The sequence below is a fragment of the Peromyscus maniculatus genome, chromosome 4, assembly GCF_049852395.1.
Source record: "Peromyscus maniculatus bairdii isolate BWxNUB_F1_BW_parent chromosome 4, HU_Pman_BW_mat_3.1, whole genome shotgun sequence".
In the NCBI taxonomy this organism is placed as follows: Eukaryota; Metazoa; Chordata; class Mammalia; order Rodentia; family Cricetidae; genus Peromyscus; species Peromyscus maniculatus.
In genome coordinates, this window is record NC_134855.1 from 110,757,960 (window position 1) to 110,777,087 (window position 19,128).

The 19,128-nt window shown below is 45.8% G+C and overlaps 1 pseudogene; it reads right to left on the reverse strand.

Annotated features, from left to right (window-relative positions):
• Positions 1–1,791: 1,791 nt before the first annotated feature.
• Positions 1,792–3,589, reverse strand: LOC143272648 (uncharacterized; annotated as a pseudogene).
• Positions 3,590–19,128: the final 15,539 nt, after the last annotated feature.

Below are 19,128 nucleotides of genomic sequence, written 5' to 3' on the forward strand. Positions count from 1 at the left end.
TCTTTCTTGAACAGTGTTTATCTGTATGGGTGTGGACATCCTTCCTTCTTGTGAACCAGGAACAGACAAGTCCAGCATAGTTTTTCATGGTTCCTTATTTACTGTGCATGTGTGCATGCAGGAAGAAGGAGCTGACGGGCAAGTCCCCTGGTGCTTCTGAATACTCGCTATTTTTCTTTAGCTCTTTGATGTGACCCTTTAACTGGCCTTACACCTGGGCTGCCAGAATATTATGAATTTCTGACTCTGACGAACACATTCTCATTCATACTCCAACCCCAAAAGAAAGTCAGCCAAAACACAGATGTAAAAGGAAGGAAAAATACATCAGTATATCTTAAACCATCTCACTCTGGAAATACAGTTGTGAAGTTTCCCTCACACCAGGAATGATCCACGCCGCCATTCAGACACTTTCACCCGAGTAGTCTGGGCCAGGAACTGCTTGCCTTTTATTTCAATGTGCCCAGAGGCCAGAAGTTCAGCCTCAGTGTTGCTGGGCTGACCCAGTGTGTCAGCAAAAGCAGCTTCCCTCTGGAGGTTCTGAGAGCTCATCCACTTCGTGGCATTTTGCAGCGGCTGGTGGCTGTGGCTCCTTACTCTCATTACTTCCTTCTCAAGGTTCGAGAAAGGCCTTCCATTTGCCTTTGGGTTCATTTGCTCCAGGGAGGCTGGCGAGCGAGGGCTGATGCATCAGGCTTCCTTGCCTTTTGGGTGAGACTTGGCATATGAAGAGTCCCAACCAGTAATGAAGGGGAGTGAAGACGGTAAGGCTGCCTTGGGCATTGTTTTATCGATTTGTCTTATCGATGCGATGAGCCTGACAAAGGCAACTTACGCAAGACGGGGTTGATTTTGGCTCACGGTTGAAGGGTGCAGTCCGTCACGGCAGGGAGCTGGGGCCAGGAGCAGGTGGCAGATGGTTGCATTACATCCAGGCAGGAAGCAGAGATACATGCTTGTTTGTGCTCATCTTCCCCATTTGATTCAGTCTGAGTCCCCAACCCTCAGAACAACACGACCCACGTGGAGAGCGGGTCTGCTCACCTCCGTTACCCTGATTTAGACAAGTCTCTCAGACATGCTCAGAGATATGTTTCCACAAGTGCTTCTAAAGCCCATCAAGTTGACAATCAAGGTTAACCATTACATGTTTCTTTCCAGATGAACACGTGCTCAGATCCCTGATTCAAATCTGCCCCTGGGGGAACCAGCCTCGACAGCTGTGCCCCTTGTTTCCCTTCTCTTCAGGATGGACGAGCCTTGCTTGTCTTCAGAGCTGGCTGACCCAAGCTGCACACCTGACCCCAGCTGAGTTTTTCAGGTTCTCTCTGCCTAAAGTCTTGTGTCAGATAGAGGGGACACTGGGTGGTATCTGCAGGAGGGGCAGCGTCATAAGTACCATGTGAGCAAGAGCAGAGAAAGCCAATCTGCAGGGAGACCGGGCGGCCAGAGACCTGGACTCGGCTCCCTCCACGCTGGAGCTGTCTATTAGTTTCCTCTCTGTCTTACAAGCTATCTCTGTCCTTTTTGTTTTCTTTTCCAGATTTATTTAGACAAACAAATCCAGGTTCGGGTGCTCCTCTTCTCCCACGCCAGCCGTAAATGAAATAACTTAGACACCGTGGGGCGGGGTGGGGGGCACAGAACAGAAGGAAGGAAGGAAGGAAGGAAGGAAGGAAGGAAGGAAGGAAGGAAGGAAGAAAGGAAGGAAGGAAGGAAGGAAGGAAGGAAGGAAGGAAGAAGAGCCCCCTACAGTCTCCTCAGTGCTGGCCTCTCTGTGTTGGACATTTTCTTGGCTGCTTACTTTTACTAGCCTGTGTGCTTCTTCACCACGGGATCTTTGGCTCCTCCTAGATTCCTGGGATCCTAGAGTCAGTGGAGGAGGCTGCAGCACCATGCTGAGATCCCAGGTAGCTCAGCCCTTTACCAGATGGGCCACTGGCAGCCTACTCTTCATAGTTCTCCAAAAGCAGCGCCCTCCTTCTTGGGCACAGACTCTGGGTTAGGGTGCATCAGTAGGCGCTTGGTCAGCAGCGCATGTCGATGCCCACCTCAGCCATCCAGTCCCTTTGAACACGTTGTCACAGATCTCACCATTGACTCCCACATTTAGGTGGAAGGTCTTAGAGAATAGGCCTTGGGTGGGGAGGCAAGGAAGTCTTTGCCCAGTAGGAGCTTTATACTGAACAGAGCTCTGGCACAGAGATTCTCCTCACAGCCCTGAATGGTGACCTGCAGGTTGGTGAGGACCTCCTCTTTGGGGAAGACCTTAACGCCAGCAGGTGGGTCCGAAGTCAGTGCTGAATCCTCCTTGTACACCAGGTGGATAATGTGAGAAGACAGATCCTCTAGTGGAGTTCCTGCACTCCTCCGACCTCCGGCCAGAGGGGGGTGGTTCTAACTGCTGGCTGCTGTGGCCCCAGTGAGGTCCCCCACCCTACTACCTTCTACTCCTGCCACAAAATGGCTCGAAAGGTTACACCTGCTTGGCTGCACTGGCTAGCTCCGTCAGATTTTATCCCAGCCCATTAAAGAGTCAATTAATTCAGGAAAACACCATAAAAACACACCCACACTGTCTGTGAGCTGGAAAATCCTACTCCACTACACTTCTTGTAAGAATCTCCGTCTCACAGCCCTGAAAGTATGATGAGTGGTAATCTCCCCCACAGGTCAGTGAGCAAGACGTCAACTACCCTGCGGCATCCATAAAACTTGGCCTGAAGACCTGGTTGGCACAAATGCAAGGTGCTTCTGTTTGATCCAGGACAACCCAGAAAGGAACAGTTTATTCTCCAATTATCTTAGATAGGACAGTGACGCCTCACCAAGCTGCTCTAGATTCAGAGATACATGGCAGTAGCCAGGAGCCCAGGCAAGAGCAGGGATCGATTGTGGGGCAGTTCCGCAGACTCCCTGACTTGCTGTCGTGGTCCCCAAATCCTTAGCTCCTGGCCTTTGCTGTTAGTGTGCATGGCTGCAGAGAGCAGCGGTCAGCATGATGCTGTGGATGAGGGAAGCATCAGCCCTTGGCCAAAAATATTTTTCTTTCTACACTTTCCCAGTTTCTAAAATGCTCACCCTGCGGTGTTTTGGTTGTGCTGTTTATAGAGTATGGTGGCAAGGGGACAGCCGTGTACTGTAGAGGCACAGAGAAGCCCAGAAGGAGAGGCACCGCCTGCATGCGTCTGCAGTCTGGAGGGCCCCCAAGCTCGGTGACCCAAGCTGGCTCATTGAGACCCTCACTGCCACTCAATCTCCCCAGACTGCCCCAAAGCTCATCCTGCCAGGGCCCCCAAGCATCTGAGAAGGCAGATGCTAGACCCATCTGCTTTTTTTCTCCTGGGTAGAGTGGTATGGGTGTGGCTTGGGTGGGGAATCCAACATCACCCCACACTCTTCCCTGGAAAAGTAAGACCTGTTCCTTTTCCCGTGTGGGATCATTGATGTAATTCCCCACAGGGAACCAGCCCTTCTGAAGAAAGAAGGGAGGCTGATAATGTCGACAGTCTCTGTGTTCCTGGCCAGAGAAGGCTGGGAACCTGTCTTTTCTGGTGGTAGCAAGAAGATCCTTATGCTTTATCATGATGAGACAAAATCCCCAAGAAAGGGAATCGGAGAAAATCATCAATGGGCTTCACCTCCGTTAGATCCCTCATTCCTCAGCAGGTATCCGGTGGCCTACACATGGCACTGTGGATACGGAAACAGGGTTTTGCTCTGATGGGATGTGGAGGCTAAAGAGGATTGTTATTAAGGGCTTGTTCCACAGTGGTAGCTCTCAGTCACTCTCCAGAAGACACGTGGGGATATCTGAAAGGTCTGTCAATGCTGGCATCTAGTGAGCAGAGATGCCGCTACCCATCCTGTAGCACACAGGCCTGCTCCCTGATACACATCTCTCAGTGTCAACAGGGTTGAGGCCACGTGAGCCTGTGCTAAGGCTGAGATGCCCCCAAGTGTGGTAAAACAGGCGACATCAGTGTTACCCGAGAGCTTGTTACAAACATATCCTTAAACCCACAGAATGGGAGCCTCTGGGGATGGAAGCAGGAGATAAGGGGGTGGGAGTTATTTTATATTTGGGTTTGGTTTTGTTCAGACAGGGCCTCATGTGGCTCACTGTTCTGGTTCACTCTCTTTTGCGGTGATAAAACACCATGACGAAAAGCAAGTTGGGGAGGAAAGGGTTTATTTTAGCTTACAACTCTCAGGTCACACTCCATCACTGAGGGAAGTCGGGGGCAGGAACTCAAGGCAGGAACCTGGAGGAGGATCTGAAGCAGAGGCCATGGAGGATTGGTGCTTCCTGGCTTGCTCTCCTTGGCCCTCTCAGACTGCTTTTTTAAACAGCCCAGGAGAGCATCCCAGGGGTGGGACTCCTACACTAAGTGGGCTGGGCCCTCCCACATCATTGTTCATCAAGACAATGCCCCACAGAGGTGCTCACAATCCAGCCTGCTAGAGGCCTTTTCTCGATTGAGTTTTCCTCTTCCCAGATGACCCGAGTTTGGGTCAAGTTGACAAAACACCAAACAGAACTCCCAGGTTGGCCTTGAAATTTCTGTGTGGCCAAGGTTGGCCTTGAATTACTGATTGTTCTGCTTTCCCCTCCCACACGCTGAGATGACAGGCATTGGACATTTTCCTTGGCTGTGGAGCTAGGTTTTAACAAGTTCTCCAGGGGCTCATCCACTAATGTTTGAGAGCCACTTAATTAAGGAAGGCAAGGCAGCTGTCATCATAAACTAAGAAAAACACTGTCTACACAGAGTTCCAGGACCGCCAGGGCTACACAGAGAAACCCTGTCTCAGAAAACAAAACAAAACAGCAAACAAATAATAAGTAAAATAAAAATAAGCTGAGAAAAATAGTTAGAAAACTCTGTGCTGATGGTTCTTAAAAGTAATTTGCCAATAATCAGTAGCCTCGGGAAGTTTATTATAAATATAATTTCTGGGGCCTCAGAGAGACAAATCAGTGGTTTTGTAGTGCTCCTTCAGAGGACCTGATCTGGTTCCCAGCAACCACACTAGACATTTCATAACTGTCTGTAACTCCAGCTCCAGGGGATCCAGTATAGGTGCCTCTGGTCTTCAGGCACCTACACTCACACGCATATACCTTACCCTTCCCCCCACAATTAAAAATGAAATCTTTTAAAGAAATACAAGTTCTTAAACTTGTAAGCCCACAGCTTGGGATGTTAGTGTATTGTTTATAAATACCATGACTAAGAGCACAATTGTGCTACTAAGGAGAAGATGAGAAGCAGTCACGGCCTGCAGGGCTCTTCTACTCTGGCGCGGGCCACGGACTAGCTCAGGGTAGCTTCAGCTACATAGTGAGTTCAAGGCCAGCTTGGGCTGCCCAAAACTCTGTCTCAAAAAACAATGCTAGCTAGGCATGGTGACCTTTAACCTCGGCACCCAGGAGGCTGAGTGTTGGACAGAACTGTTCTGTGAGCCGAACTGCCTCCATTGTCAAGAGTCCATCTGGGCCTGCCTCACCGAAGATCATCATGTCCCCCTCCTGGGCAGTTGTATGTAACTCTGCCTTAACACACAGGACTCCAGGGTCTCTGGGAGAGGCTAGAGGATAGGACTGGGGAAGAATGAAGAGAAGAGGTTCCAACTATGTGCTCGTGAGGAAGTCATCATTCCTAAGGACACTTAGGTGGCTACTTTCAGATCACCTGTGCTCCTGACCATAACCCCTTACCCACTACTCTGTAATAAGCCTAATAAAGTCAGTAATTTCCCCCCACACACACCCCAATGAACTTTGGGGGAATCATACCTCAGTTTGCATTGGGACCTTAGGAGGAGGAGCAGACATTGTTTACATCTCTCCCCAAGGAAAGAAATTTTAGCAATTCAGAGGCAGGTGGATCTGTGAGTTCAGGGCCAGCCTGGTCTACACAGTGAGACCCTGTCTTAAAAACAGACGGACAAAGATAAACAGAAAAGCAAATATAGACATTGAGCTCCAGATGAACGAGCAGATGACTGTGCCACAGTAGTTGGTGCCAGTGAGAGCCGCTAAAGTCTTTGATCTACAAGTGGAGATTAGGGAGTTCTTAGCAAATAGGGGAAATTGGAAGCTCTGAAAAAAGATGGGCTGATCCTGAAGCAATCTCATAAACACCAATGAACAGCCAAAGACAACATGGGAAAGATTAGCCAGAGAGCTGATTAAAAAGCCCTAACAGGTTCAAAGCAGCCTTGGTTGGGGACACAGCTCTTCATGCTTGGGAGCGTCCATGCTGTCACACCATGTACCGCTGAGGAAAGCTGCCTGAGACCCCTCAGCTCATGTTCGAGACGACTCTATGTTATGAATTGTAATGTTTTTACTATACATGTGCTTTCAGGGACGTGTGCAAGACCTGAGACATGACCTGACTCTGTTGAGTGTAAGCAACTGGTGGAAACAAAATTGATAAAGAAAACATTGTACCCCATGAGTGACTTTCTCCTGTCAGTTCTCAAGGACTGGGTTGTTCAGCTTCGGCATTTATCGTCTTCTCAGAAAAGGCATCTCTTCTATTCAGCCATCTCTGTGAGACCTTTTCTCCATAGATCTGGGAGAGTGTAGAACTAAAGGGACGGCCAGTAAGAAACAACTTAATTTGTATTAAAAATATTAGCTCCATCTCATTAAAGTTGTCAAGGAAAGCATGCCAGCAATGTCAGGTGAAGAGAGGGAGAGAAGCCCAGAGACTCTGCGGGCAGTCAGAAAGAGAGCAGCAAGGCCAAGGACAAGCTTGTCTTGTCACATGGGATTAGCAAATGTCTCTCTTCTCTTCCTCCTTCTCTTCCTCTCTTCTTCTCTCCCTCCCTCACTTTCTCCTTTTCTCCCTCCCTCTTTTCTCCTTTCCCCCTCCCTTCTTTCCTCTTTCCTTCCTTTCTTCTCTCCCTCCTTCCTTCTTTCCTGAAACTTGGGCTCATGTAACCCAGACTAGCTTCTAACTCACTAAGTAGTTGAGGATGACTTTGAACTTCTAATCCTCCTGCCTGAATATCCTAAGTACTAAGATCACAGGTGAGTACCACCACACCTGGCTTATACAGTACTCGGGGACTCAAATGTGAGCTTCCTGTGTGCTGGGCAAGTGCTCTGTCACTGAGTTACATTCCCAGCCCTAGGACATGTTTTCCCTCCATTTTATACCATCGTGGGGTGACTATAAACTCTTGCTCAGAGTAGAGTCCTAATCTGTTACTCTCTGGTTTCTAAAGGGGTGAGCTGGGAACTGTTTACCTCTGGACAGTGGGCACAGTCTATTTGTGCATGCCTGCAGTTCAGCAGGTCTTGTTATTACCCCACTCAAGGCCAGTTGCTTTCATTTGGTGCTGAGGATGGAACCTAGGGTCTCAAACACGCTAAGCACATTTTCTACCACTGAACTATGCTACAGTCCTTTTCCATCCTCAGATTAAAGATGCACCAGCAGTTTTTGGCTATAAGCAGATGAAGTGGCACATACCTGTAATTTCAGCACTCAGTAGGCTGAGGCAGGAGCATCATGACTTTGAGGCTAGCCTAGGATTTGAGGCCACCCTATTCTCAACAACAAAATCGGTTTTCTTTCATGAAAACCATTTTGAGTTCAAGGTTTAGAAGCTGGTATATTACAGAGTGAGGAAGAATGTGGATATCTTTAGCTCTTTCTCAGAGGGGAAAGGTCATCACGACCTCTTGCTTTTAGTCATAGCAGAATACTCACTTGTTCTCCATGAAAAAGATATAATTAAAAGGGAAAAATACAACAACAACAACAACAACCAAACAACAACCAAGGCCAGGGATGTACCTCAGTGGTAGAGTGCTGGCCTAGAATGCCTAAGACCTTGGGTTTGAACCCTAGCCTCTCCTCAAAAAAAAAAAAAAAAGGAAGCAAAGCAAACAAGGAAAGAACTTGGGCATAGAGATACAATACACACCTACAATCTTAGCTTTTTGGAGGCTGAGATAGGATTGGGAATTGCAGGTTAGCCTGGGCTGTACAGTGAGAGCCTATCTCAAAATCATAATCAAACAAAAAGACAGTTCTTGGGGGTAAAGATGTGGGAAGTCTGGTCCTTCTGAGAAAGCTGAGGCGTTGTGAGCCTCTAGGGCCTCCAGTTCACGTGAGAAGTGATGCTGGAGAGTCCTCCAGTCCTTTGATTGGTAGCTTTTGTCTTCTGGGAAACTCCTGTTTGGGGATGGGAGAACGTGTCTTTGAAGGTGGAAAGCAGAATCTCAGCCTGGCTCTTTTTGTTTGAGATATGGGATCAGGATGTCTGTTAGTGCTTAGAGTTGAGAGTATTGTCGGGTATTCACCTGAGAAGGCTGTTTGGACATGGGTTTAAGCCAATAAAAAGCCAACCAGCAACTACAAGGGGTAGCTCTGAGCCTTTCTCGGGGTGAGCTTTTAAGCACACAAATAAACATGATCTGGGTTGACATACTTCAGTTAATAAGAACAGTTAGCCAGAGTTGGAACTATAGAAGCCAAAAAGCAAGGTTAGTACATTTAGAGACTGTGGAGGCCCACAGAGGCTATCTAGTAAGACCTTATTCAGGGTCAGAGAATCTGAGCTTGCTTTATCCAGCAGGGCTGCATACTAGATGATTTGGCCAGGGGCGTGTTTACCAGGTGTTTGGAAGGGTCTACACTTGGCTGGGTGGTATGCTTTGAGGGGAGGTCTTTTGCCAATCCCCTTGGCATGTTATAAAAAGCCCTTTTGACTAAAGCTTAGGCTGACTGGGTATTGATCCAGGCTTCCCCCACCCACAGAAGTTATCCTGTGTCTCTTTCTCCTCGTAGTCTAGGTCTATCTTTCTACCTAATATTTCCTCATTCCTCTCTCCTCCACCTAAGAACCCTTTAAAAGGATGGCCTGTGTCTTTTTGACACACCCTGACTCTCTGGACCTATTTATTTGTTCCTCTTCCTAGAGTGGCCACACAGAATAAATCTCCTTTCTCTGATTTTCACTTACTTGTCTCTTCAAGCACTGTTGAAGACAGGTGGCCAAGGCGCTTGTTAGGGCCAGGGCTCTGACCCTAACAACCAGGTCACACCCCGGTAACAACTAGGGGTAGGGTCCAGATGTTTATGTAAGACATCTTGGGTTGGGATCCAAATGGTCAGGTCTGGTGGTTAAAGCATGGGACTTCTGCTTTTCCTTTTTTTTTTTTTTTTGTGGTGTGTGTGTGTGTGTGTGTGTGTGTGTGTGTGTGTAGAGAACCGTTCGTTTTTGTTTCATTATGAAGGACTGTACAGGATTGATTACAATGTATTGCTTTACTTTTTCCTTTTCAGTGTTTTAAGGAGAGGTCTGTCTGTGTAGGTCAGTCTAGCCTGAAACTGGCTATGTAAGCCCAGATTGGCCTCAAATTTGTGATCCTCCTGCCACAGTCTCCTGAATTCTAGGCTTGTAGGTATGCACCTCCACACGTGGCAAAGGAATCTATTTCTAAGAGGAGCACTTCAGTGTGTGTGGTGATGAGGGCACTGTGATTCAGGATATCCCACTTGGGGCTATTCAAGTCACCCAATGGGTGGGTAGCACTCCTTGTCAAGGGACTAAATTCCAACAGCTTGCTTTAAAGAGAGCTTCATTCCATAAAGTAGAGCAGTGGCTCTCAACCTTCCTAATGCTGTGACCTTTTAATACAGTTCCTCATGTTGTGGTGACCCCCAGCCATAAAATTATTTTTGTGGTTATTTCATAACTATATTTTGCTACTGTTATGAGCCATAATATAAATATCTGCTATTCAGGATATCTAATATTTGACCCACTGTGAAAGGGTCATTCAACCCCATGGGGTCGCAACCCACAGGTTGAGAACCCCTGAAGTAGACTGTGAGGCAGGCCAAAGTTGGTTTCCTGGGTGGGAAGAGGCAGAAGGAAGCAGAGACCAAGGATCAAAGTAGGTTGCTCATTGTTTTCTGTGTGAGGCTCCTTGTGAGGCGAGGTAGGCAGAAGAACTGTCTGGAGGAGACAGTACCAGGCTCCTGAAGGTCATCTTTTCATGTGACTGTTAGCTGCCTCATCTGGATTTCTTGGAAAATCAGATCAAGAACTTCCTGGTTAGTTACATCTTGGTGACTGGAACACAAATAAATATGAATTGACTCCATTTAGCTTGTTAGCCTGAATTGGGGCCTAATGCAGAGAGCTGGTTCTAAACAAGAGCCACCGTGATTTCTATTAACCATTCTCTTGAGAGGTGGGCTCCTTTCTGTGAAAAGTTCAGACGCTTTGGCTCCTGTGTGGTGGAGAAATTCTCCAGTTTAAGGCATTTGCCCTTACTGATGACAGTTCTTTATAATAGAAGCTGTGAGGAGACAGCATGTAAGTATGTCTCAGAGAAAAGGGGGCAGTCTCTGCCTTGAGGGATGTGCACAGCATGGTGGGTCTCATTCTCTATTATGATGTCGGCTATGAGGCCAGTTAGGTTGTATTACCTCCTTTTTATTGACCAGGTGTGGTAGCAGCCACAGGAACAGTAGACTTGGAGCAGCATCTCAGACATGCCCTTAGCACTTTGGCTCTCTCCTGAGTCTGTGCAGTTGTCCACAACAGAGAGAGCCAATTTTAAATAATGAGCCCAGGGCATGTTTTTTTTTTTCCCTACATCAATGGGCTAGAAGGCATGTGAGTGAGTGTTTTAATTACATATTTCTCCTCGCTTAGATTTTATTAGTGATTTTTCCTTTGTTGCCCTTTAAGCTAGCCACTGTAGCATGAGACACTCTGATACTGGGGTTAATAGGGTACACACAAATTATGCTTCTAAAATGCATTGCAGGCAGGTGGGAAAGATAAAACAAAATAACAAAATGCATGAAGGATTTGGGACATAGAGCAAACAGTCCTCACCCAGATGTCTATCTACTTTAGAAACTTTAAAAAATACACACAAAATAATTCATTAATTTAATATATCCTGGCTTAGCAATGGTGGGAGACAGGGGCTCATGAAAGTTAGGCAAGCACACCACCATAGAGTCACGGCCCCAGGCCTCCTTTATGCATATATACACAGATATGCAACAGTGTGCATATAGAAGTCAGAGGACAACTTGGGGAAGTTGGTTTTCTCCCTCCATATGGTGATTTGAGTAAGGATAACCCCCATAGGCTCATACATTTGAATGCTTAGTCATCAGGGAGTGGCACTATTTGAAAAGGATTAGGAGGTGTGGCCTTGTTGGAGGAAGTGTGGCACCAGGGGTGTAGGCTTTGGGTTTTAGAAAACCCATTCCAAGCCCAGAGTCTCTCTCTTCCTGCTGCCTGTGGATCCAGATGTAGAACTCTCAGCTACCTCTCCAGCACCATGTCTGCCTGCTTGCCACAATGCTCCCTGCTGTGATAATAATGGTCTAAACCTCTGAACTGTAAGCCAGCAACAATTAAATGTTTTCTTCTATAAGAGTTGCCATGGTCATGGTGTCTCTTCACAGCAATGGAACATTGACTAAGACACTCCATCATAAGGGTCCCAGAGATTGAACTCAGGCCATCAGGCCTGGTATCAAGTGTCTTTACTCTTTGAACTGCCATCCCTCCAGCTTTCGATTTTATGAGAAGTCCTCATTAAGTTGCCCAGGTACAGTGATGCAATCCTATACTCAGGAAGCAGAAGTAAGAGAGTCAGAAACTCAGGGTTGTTCTTGGCTACCTAGAAAATTGAAGGCCGAGAGGCTCAACTTAAACAGATAATATATGTAAACTTCGAGGAGCGTTATTATCCTCCCAAGAACCAAATTGCTACAGTTTAGCTCTTACTGTTTGCTTGACTGCTTATTTTCTTTCTGGGACAGTGTCTTGCTGTATAGCCCAGGCTGACCTTGAACTCGAGGTCTTCCTGTCTCCCTCTCATGGGTGTTGGGATTACAGGCATGTGCACCGTCTGATTTATATGTTAGCTGCCGCTAATATTACATCTGATTTATATGCTAGCTCTCGAATGTTACCTAGAGGCCTCTAAAGACTTGCTGACAGTCAGGAGATGGTGGACCCTTCAGGGGGTGGAGCCTAGAAGGAAGCTCGGCCACTGAGGGTTTGCATTTCAGGGGAAGCTGGCCCTGCCCCTTCTCTCCCTTCAGCCATGTCATGGCCACTGGCCCAGAAGCCACAGGGCCAAGTTACCATGAATGGAAGCTCTGAAATCAGGAGCCAAAAGGAACCCTTCTTCCTTTAAGCCGACTATCATTAGCTCAGCTGCTTTGTCTCCGTGATGGAAAGCTGATTGGGTTACCATTCCCAGCTTTTAGAGTTAGTTTCTTTTGAGTCAGGGCCTTATGTAGCTCTGGCTGGCCTCAGCTTCACTCACTATGTAGCTGGAGATTGTCCTGAACTCTTTTTCTTGGTCCCACCTCCGAAGTACTGGAATTACAGGTACAAACTACCATGGCTGACTCAAAAATAAATTACGAGTAAGTTTTAACTAAAGAAAACAACTGATGGCATGGCCCTAGAATCCCAGCTCCTTAGGAGGCTGAGGGAGGAGGATTGCACGTTCAAGCCCTAGGTCGTCAAATTCCCATTCCACTCATACCGGCTGGGTTTGATGCAGCGACTTCAAGGAGCTCCCGGGGGCCAGAATTAGAAAACAAAGCAAAAAAATGGCACAACTCAAGAGAACTTCTGAGCACATTACAAATGCTGCGATTTGTTACTCAGCCCTTCCTAGGATTCCCAGAAATGCTACCCTTAGCTAAGAATTAGAAGTGCTCAGCCCTCACCACACCACCAGGTAGGAGAGGAGGGAAGGGCAAGGGGGTGGGGGTGGGGGAGAGAGTAAAAGGACAGAGGGAAAGAGAGGAGGGGAGGGGAGGGGAGAGAAGGAGGAGGGAAAGGATGGGCAGGGAGGGGAGTAAGCCAATTGTTGCTAGTCATTTTGGAGTAGATGAGCCCATGCATCAACCAGCATGGAGTGCTGTCTTTTCTCGTCTCCGAAGGTCCTTGTTAAAGGTAATGACAGCAGAATCAGTTAGAGACTCAAACATTACTGATAAAAGCAGCTGAAGCTGGTAGTTCTTGGCAAGGTCTCTTGGGTTCCTTGTGTACTAGCTTAATCTATGCAGTGGGGCCTATCTGAAAGGCATCTGTTCCTGGGGCCAAGAGCCTTTAATCCCAGTACTCAGGAGGGTGAGGGAGTAGGATCCAAAGTTCCAGAGAAGTCTAGGCTATACAGTAACTTCCAAAACAGGCTGTGCTACTCTGAAAGACCCTGCTTCAAAGAGATGGTCTAGATGTCTGTCGTCAGAAGAATGGATAAAGAAAATTCAGCATATATACAAAATGGAAATTATATATAGCTACAGAGAAAAATGGGCTGGGTGTGGTGGTACACGCCTTTACTCTCAGCACTCAGGTTACAGAGGCAGACAGATCTCTGTGAGTTCGAGGTCAACCTAGTCTAGTCTACTTACTTAGTTCCAGAATAGTCAGGGCTATATGGAGAGACTCCCAAAAGAAAAAGAAAAGAAAAGAAATATGAATCCTGATACTACAGGAAATGGACACAACTGGGAATCATATTAAATCAAATAATAAGATTCAGAAAGACAAATGCTGCCTCCCTCGTCTCTCTGAGATAGGGTCTCACTATGTACCCCTGGCTGGGATTAAAGATGTATGCCATCATGCCCAGACTCACACATTTCCTCTTACATTCAGAACCAAGATTTAAACTTATATATATCATCCAGGCACAGTGGCACAGTTCTTTAATTCCAACTCTCAGGAGATAGAGGCAGGTGGATCTCTGTAAATTACAGGCCAGCTTGTTCTACGGAATGAATTCCAGGACAGCCAGTCCTACACAATGAGACCCCTTCTCGATGCAAAATTTATCTGTGTGCACATGTGTGTGCGTAAACATACACACTTTGCCTCCCCTCCCACATTTTAAGGGCTGGAGATGTGGATCAGTAGTAGTCTGCCTAGGATGTACAAGGGCCTCAGCAGCACCAGAAGAAAAACAAAGTCTTTGATTATAAGGCAAGTGGTTATCAGAGAAAGAACTAGAGGTGGTGAGTCATATCTGAAAGGACAGCCCTTGGGAAGCTGAGACCAAAGGTTTGCTGTGGGTTTGAAGTCAGCCTGGGCTACACAGTCAGTTCCAACCCATACTCGAGAGAGACCCCGTCTCTAAAGAACAAATTATATTTCAACTGAGACATATTTCTATACTATAAATAGTTTTAATTGACAAAATGATATGTATATCACCATGTCTTTAAGTATATATTACACAGTGGGATGACTCCGTCGAGCTAAGTTATATACATACTCCCTCACACAGGTACCATTTGTGGTGAGGACACTTTATACCTACCTCAGCATCTCCTAAGGATACAACGTATCATTAGTTGTAGTCAGCATGCGGTATGGTAAATCCCTTCCTTGCCGGATTCTTCCTATCTAACTGAAATGTTCTTACTGTCGACTTTGACTGCCGCCACCACTCCTAGCCCCTGCCAACCGCCATGCCGCCTTCCCTGTGATAACTATGTGGGTTGCACATAAGAGACCACGAGGTCATTTGTCTTTGTATTCTTGACTTACTTGTCGTGATGTGATGTCTTCCAGCTATATCAATGCGGTTGCAAATGATAGAAGTCTACTGTTTTTAATGGCCATATGTACCTTTAAAAAAACCCATTCACCCATGGATGGACACTTAGGTTGTTCCCATTTCTTGGCCGTTGTGAAGAGAGCTAGGATAAACATGGGAGTACAGACGTCTTTTTGAGATAGACATTGATTCCATTTCCTTGAGTAAATAGCTGTAGTACAATTGCTGGATCATATGGCTGTTCTGGAATTTTTGTGGAACCCCAGCCCAGTTTTCTGTACTGATTGGATTAATTTATATTCCTACCAATGCTGTGTTATGCAAGAATTCCATTTATTCCCACAACCTTGTCAATATCTGTTGTGTGACTTCCTGGAGGGACTACTGTATGACATTTTGATCACATTCTGACACTCCAGAGACTGACAATAAAGTTTACTTTGAATCAGAGGGCAGAGATAGCTACTAGCTGACCAAAATTAACCATAGAGGTTTTGGAGGACTGAGGATAGATGGAGAGACACAGGTAGTAGTAGGGTGGGGCTTAGAGAGGGTCTCAGCCCTTTTGGATCAAGGAACGACAGCTGCAAAGGGACATTAGATAGTAGAAAAAAACTGCTGAATTAAATAAGCCTGTAGACTTCAAAGATGTGTTCACCTCAGAATGGAAACCAGGATATGTGTTACGTTGGGGAAAAGGTAGGGTTTTGTTTGTTTGTTTTGCGAGACAGGGTATCTCTGTGTAACAGCCCTAGCTGTCCTGGAACTAGCTCTGTAGACCATGCTGGCCTTGAACTCACAGAGATCTGCCTGCCTCTGCCTCCCAAGTGCTGGGATTAAAGGCATGTGCCACCACCACCTAGCTTGGGGAAGAGGTTTTGCTTTTGTTTCCACAGGGGAAAAAAAAAGCTATGGATACCATCAAAACTGATAAAGATCAGATTCAAATAGGAGCGACCTCTTCATTAGAAAAGGCAATAGTTCATCACACAGTATGGTCATTCAATCTAAACTAATTTATAAGACTAACAAATGCCTTTCATTAGATCAGACATAACTTGCCAAAAAAGGAAACTCCCAAAATTAGGGTTGGAGCAGGGTTTTGTTTTTTTTTCTTTCCAAGAGAGTAAAAGCATCCAACTAAAGAATCTGAAGACCACTGGATAAATGAGACATCTGAAGAAGAAGGACAAATCATCCAGAGGAAATGTACCAAGAAAAAGAGTAAATTGGTTTAATGATATAGCACATTTCCAACAGGATAAAAGTTCACAAAATCTTCCCAAATGTTTGTTTCTGCTGTTCTCTACAAACATATAAGGCAAATGGTCTTTTTGTAGTCCCAGTCCAATTGAAAATTAAAGTGGCTTTGGGGTTGGAGCGTGGCTCTCTTCTTCTCTAAACCCAAGCGTGCTTGTTAAAGGAAAATCCAAAATCTGTCTTATGTCAGAAGATCCACCTGATATGGGACAAAAGAAAAACCAAACTTAAGGGACTATTCTATTACCACTAATCTCATAATCCTTTGGTTTTATTTTGACTCTTTAAAACTTTTCATAAGGTATAAATATCATCTCAAAATTTATAAGATTAATATATATGTATTTAAACTTTCTGTTGTGATATTAATGATGTCATATAGAGTACTAATTCTAGAAAGTCTTCATCTAGCCTTCTGTACATGATTTTGAGCTTGAATCTGTATCAGATAACTAGGAATTAAGCTTGTGTATCCCAGATGTACTTAACAAATTGTGGTCCTTTAACCTCTCCAAGATCTGCTGCATATGACATTTTAAATGTTTACATTTTCTGCAGTGAACTATGACCATTTCTAACAGTGACCTTTGAAGCTCCAAAAGGATGATGGGGTACCACAATAATGATTCCACCTGGACTGTGATAATACCACTAAGCTGACAAACACCATCCAAAGATCAGCTACAACTGCTGATTACAAACTACTCAGGACAATTTCAAGGTGGTCAGCTGAGATGGTCCAGCCTCATATACTACTCCAGCCAGGACTTCAGATAAGCCCTACACTTTCCCATTACACGGAGGACTGGTAATAAATGATACAGCTAGCTCTCTCAGGATTTCTTCTAGATGATAAACTCAAGGCTCAGAGAGGTTCAGTAGCTACAGTCATACAATTATCAGCAAGAGAGCCAGAGTTCAGGCTGAAAGTCTCAACTCTATGTACAAGGTACTTGCTTCTCTCTTCAACATAGATATCTGGGGGTACTCCCAAGAGTACAGTCCAGCACAGCTGGAAAAACATGGCAGCAGGTGCAGCACATGCATCTATAGCCAGGGAGCAGAGCGTGATGGGTGCTAGCCCACTTTTTCCTCTGTGTTCAGTCTGTGAGTCCAGTCCATGGAATGGTGCACAGTTAAGGTGGATCTTCCCGCCCCAATGAACAAGCATAGGAGATTCCTCCTGGCTTGCCCAGAGGCTTCTCATTAGGTGATTCTAGATCCTGTTGAGTTGATAATCAGTTGTCAGCCATCAGAATCTGCAATCGGCTCACTACTTGCTATGGCCTCACAGCCTTGGGTGCCAGGAAATGAACTGTAGTTTCTGCCAGTATGGAATGTTTTCAGAGTATGTGCCACTTGACTAGATTTGTGTTAGTAATTCTTCTCACTTTCACAGTCCAACCTTTTGTCACTTATAAATATTTAAGGTGCTGCTGAGTAAGTGGCTCAGACACTACGTGCTGAGAATCCACTGGGAAATAAAGCTTGAACTACCTTCAGGGATCTATCCATCTAGTTGGGAACCTCAGTCTCTTTCACAGCAGTTTAAGTGTCAACTTATTATCTAATTATCTCTTTATGTTATCGCAAGATTGAAACAGCAATAATATGCTTTTAGATTCATTATTACTTGACCCTTGAACTTTTATTGGTGCACGAATCCTAATTGGTCTTAATAAAAACCCAGAGCCAGCTATCAGGGTGAAAGTTGAAAGATCAAAGAAGCAGAGCAGCCACCTCTTAACTCAGTGACTCTTCAAGCCTGCAAGAGCCTGAAAAGACCTGAGTTCCTGTCTCCCCCTGCCTTATTATATTCCTTTCTCTGCCCAGCCATATCACTTCCTGCCTCAACCTTCCTAGTGCTGGGATTAAAGGTGTGTGATCACCAGTGCTGGAGTTAAAGGTGTGTGCCACCACTGCCTGACCGCTCTGGCTAACTCTGTGGCCAGCTCTGTCCTCTGATCTTCAGGCAAGCTTTTATTTCTTAGATTACAAGCAATATATCACCACATTTCCTTTCCCCTTTCTTAAGGCTAATTTCACAAATGAGAGTAATTAGGTAGGTCAAAGTTCAACATGACACAGAGATAAGATAGTTACAAAGGACCTCACCCTGTTTTGAAAGAGTTATTTTGGTCTTTCAGCTAAATGATTTTTTTTTCCCTGCTGAAAGACACTTGGCTGGAGTAGGTGGCTTAGCTCTTGGCAGATAATTAATCATAAAATACAAATACAGCAGCTTGAGAGATGACTCAGTGGTCAAGAGCATGTACTGCTCTTTAAGAGGACCTAAGTCCATTTCCCAGCACCCACATCAGGCAGCTCACGGGCGCCTGTAACTCCAGTTCCAGGGCATCTGACTCTGTTTTCTGACATTCTCAGGCACTACACTCAAGTGCACAAACCCATACTCATGTATACATACATACATAATAATTAAAAATTTTAAAAACATGCAAGTATAAAACTGTGATGTAACTCAACTTACATAACCTTTCTGTAAACAATGGCAAAAAGAACTGGGAATCAGGGCTGGAGAGATGGATCAGTGGTTAAGAGCACTGGCTGCTCTGGCAGTGGACCCTCCTTTGATTCCCAGCACCCCCATGGTGTCTCACAACCATCTGTAACTCTCACGATGTAGCCCAGGCTGGCCTGGAACTCACACTCCTCCCGCTTCGGCCTTCTAAATGCTGGGATTGCAGGCCTACACCACCACACTTAACCAACACGCTCTATTTTGCTGATTTTTAGGAATCATTGTTGTTTTCCCTTTTCAGTTTGGAGACAGAATGCTTCAGGTGAGACTCAAGTCATTCTCCCACTTCAGCCTTTTGAGTGCACTATACCCAACTTAAGATTCTGCTCTGATGGCCACTTCAATCAGATTTCAGTTCTAGTGCCCGGGAAGGGGTGGAAGAGGATGGCCAGGAGTAGGCTACAGGGTAAACAGCATCATCTAGACTCCAGAACTTTGCTCCAGGAAGCACCCACCACAGGAGAAGCAAGTCTCACCATGGAAAAATGGCACCAAAACACGTGAGTGGCAAAGTAGACGCATGAATTGTTTTCCAAACGAAGATGATAATGGCAAAAGGCTGCACGTTTTTGCTTCACCGAGAACAGGTGAGAAAGTCATGTCTGACCATAATTGCTGAGTCAGGTGTGGATGGGAAAAGAGGGCCACCCGGGGAGGGATTAGTCACCCATTCCTGACCACAGCAGCATATCAACCTGAGTCACTGAACTGGGGTCTGGAGAGAGGTATGCAAAACATA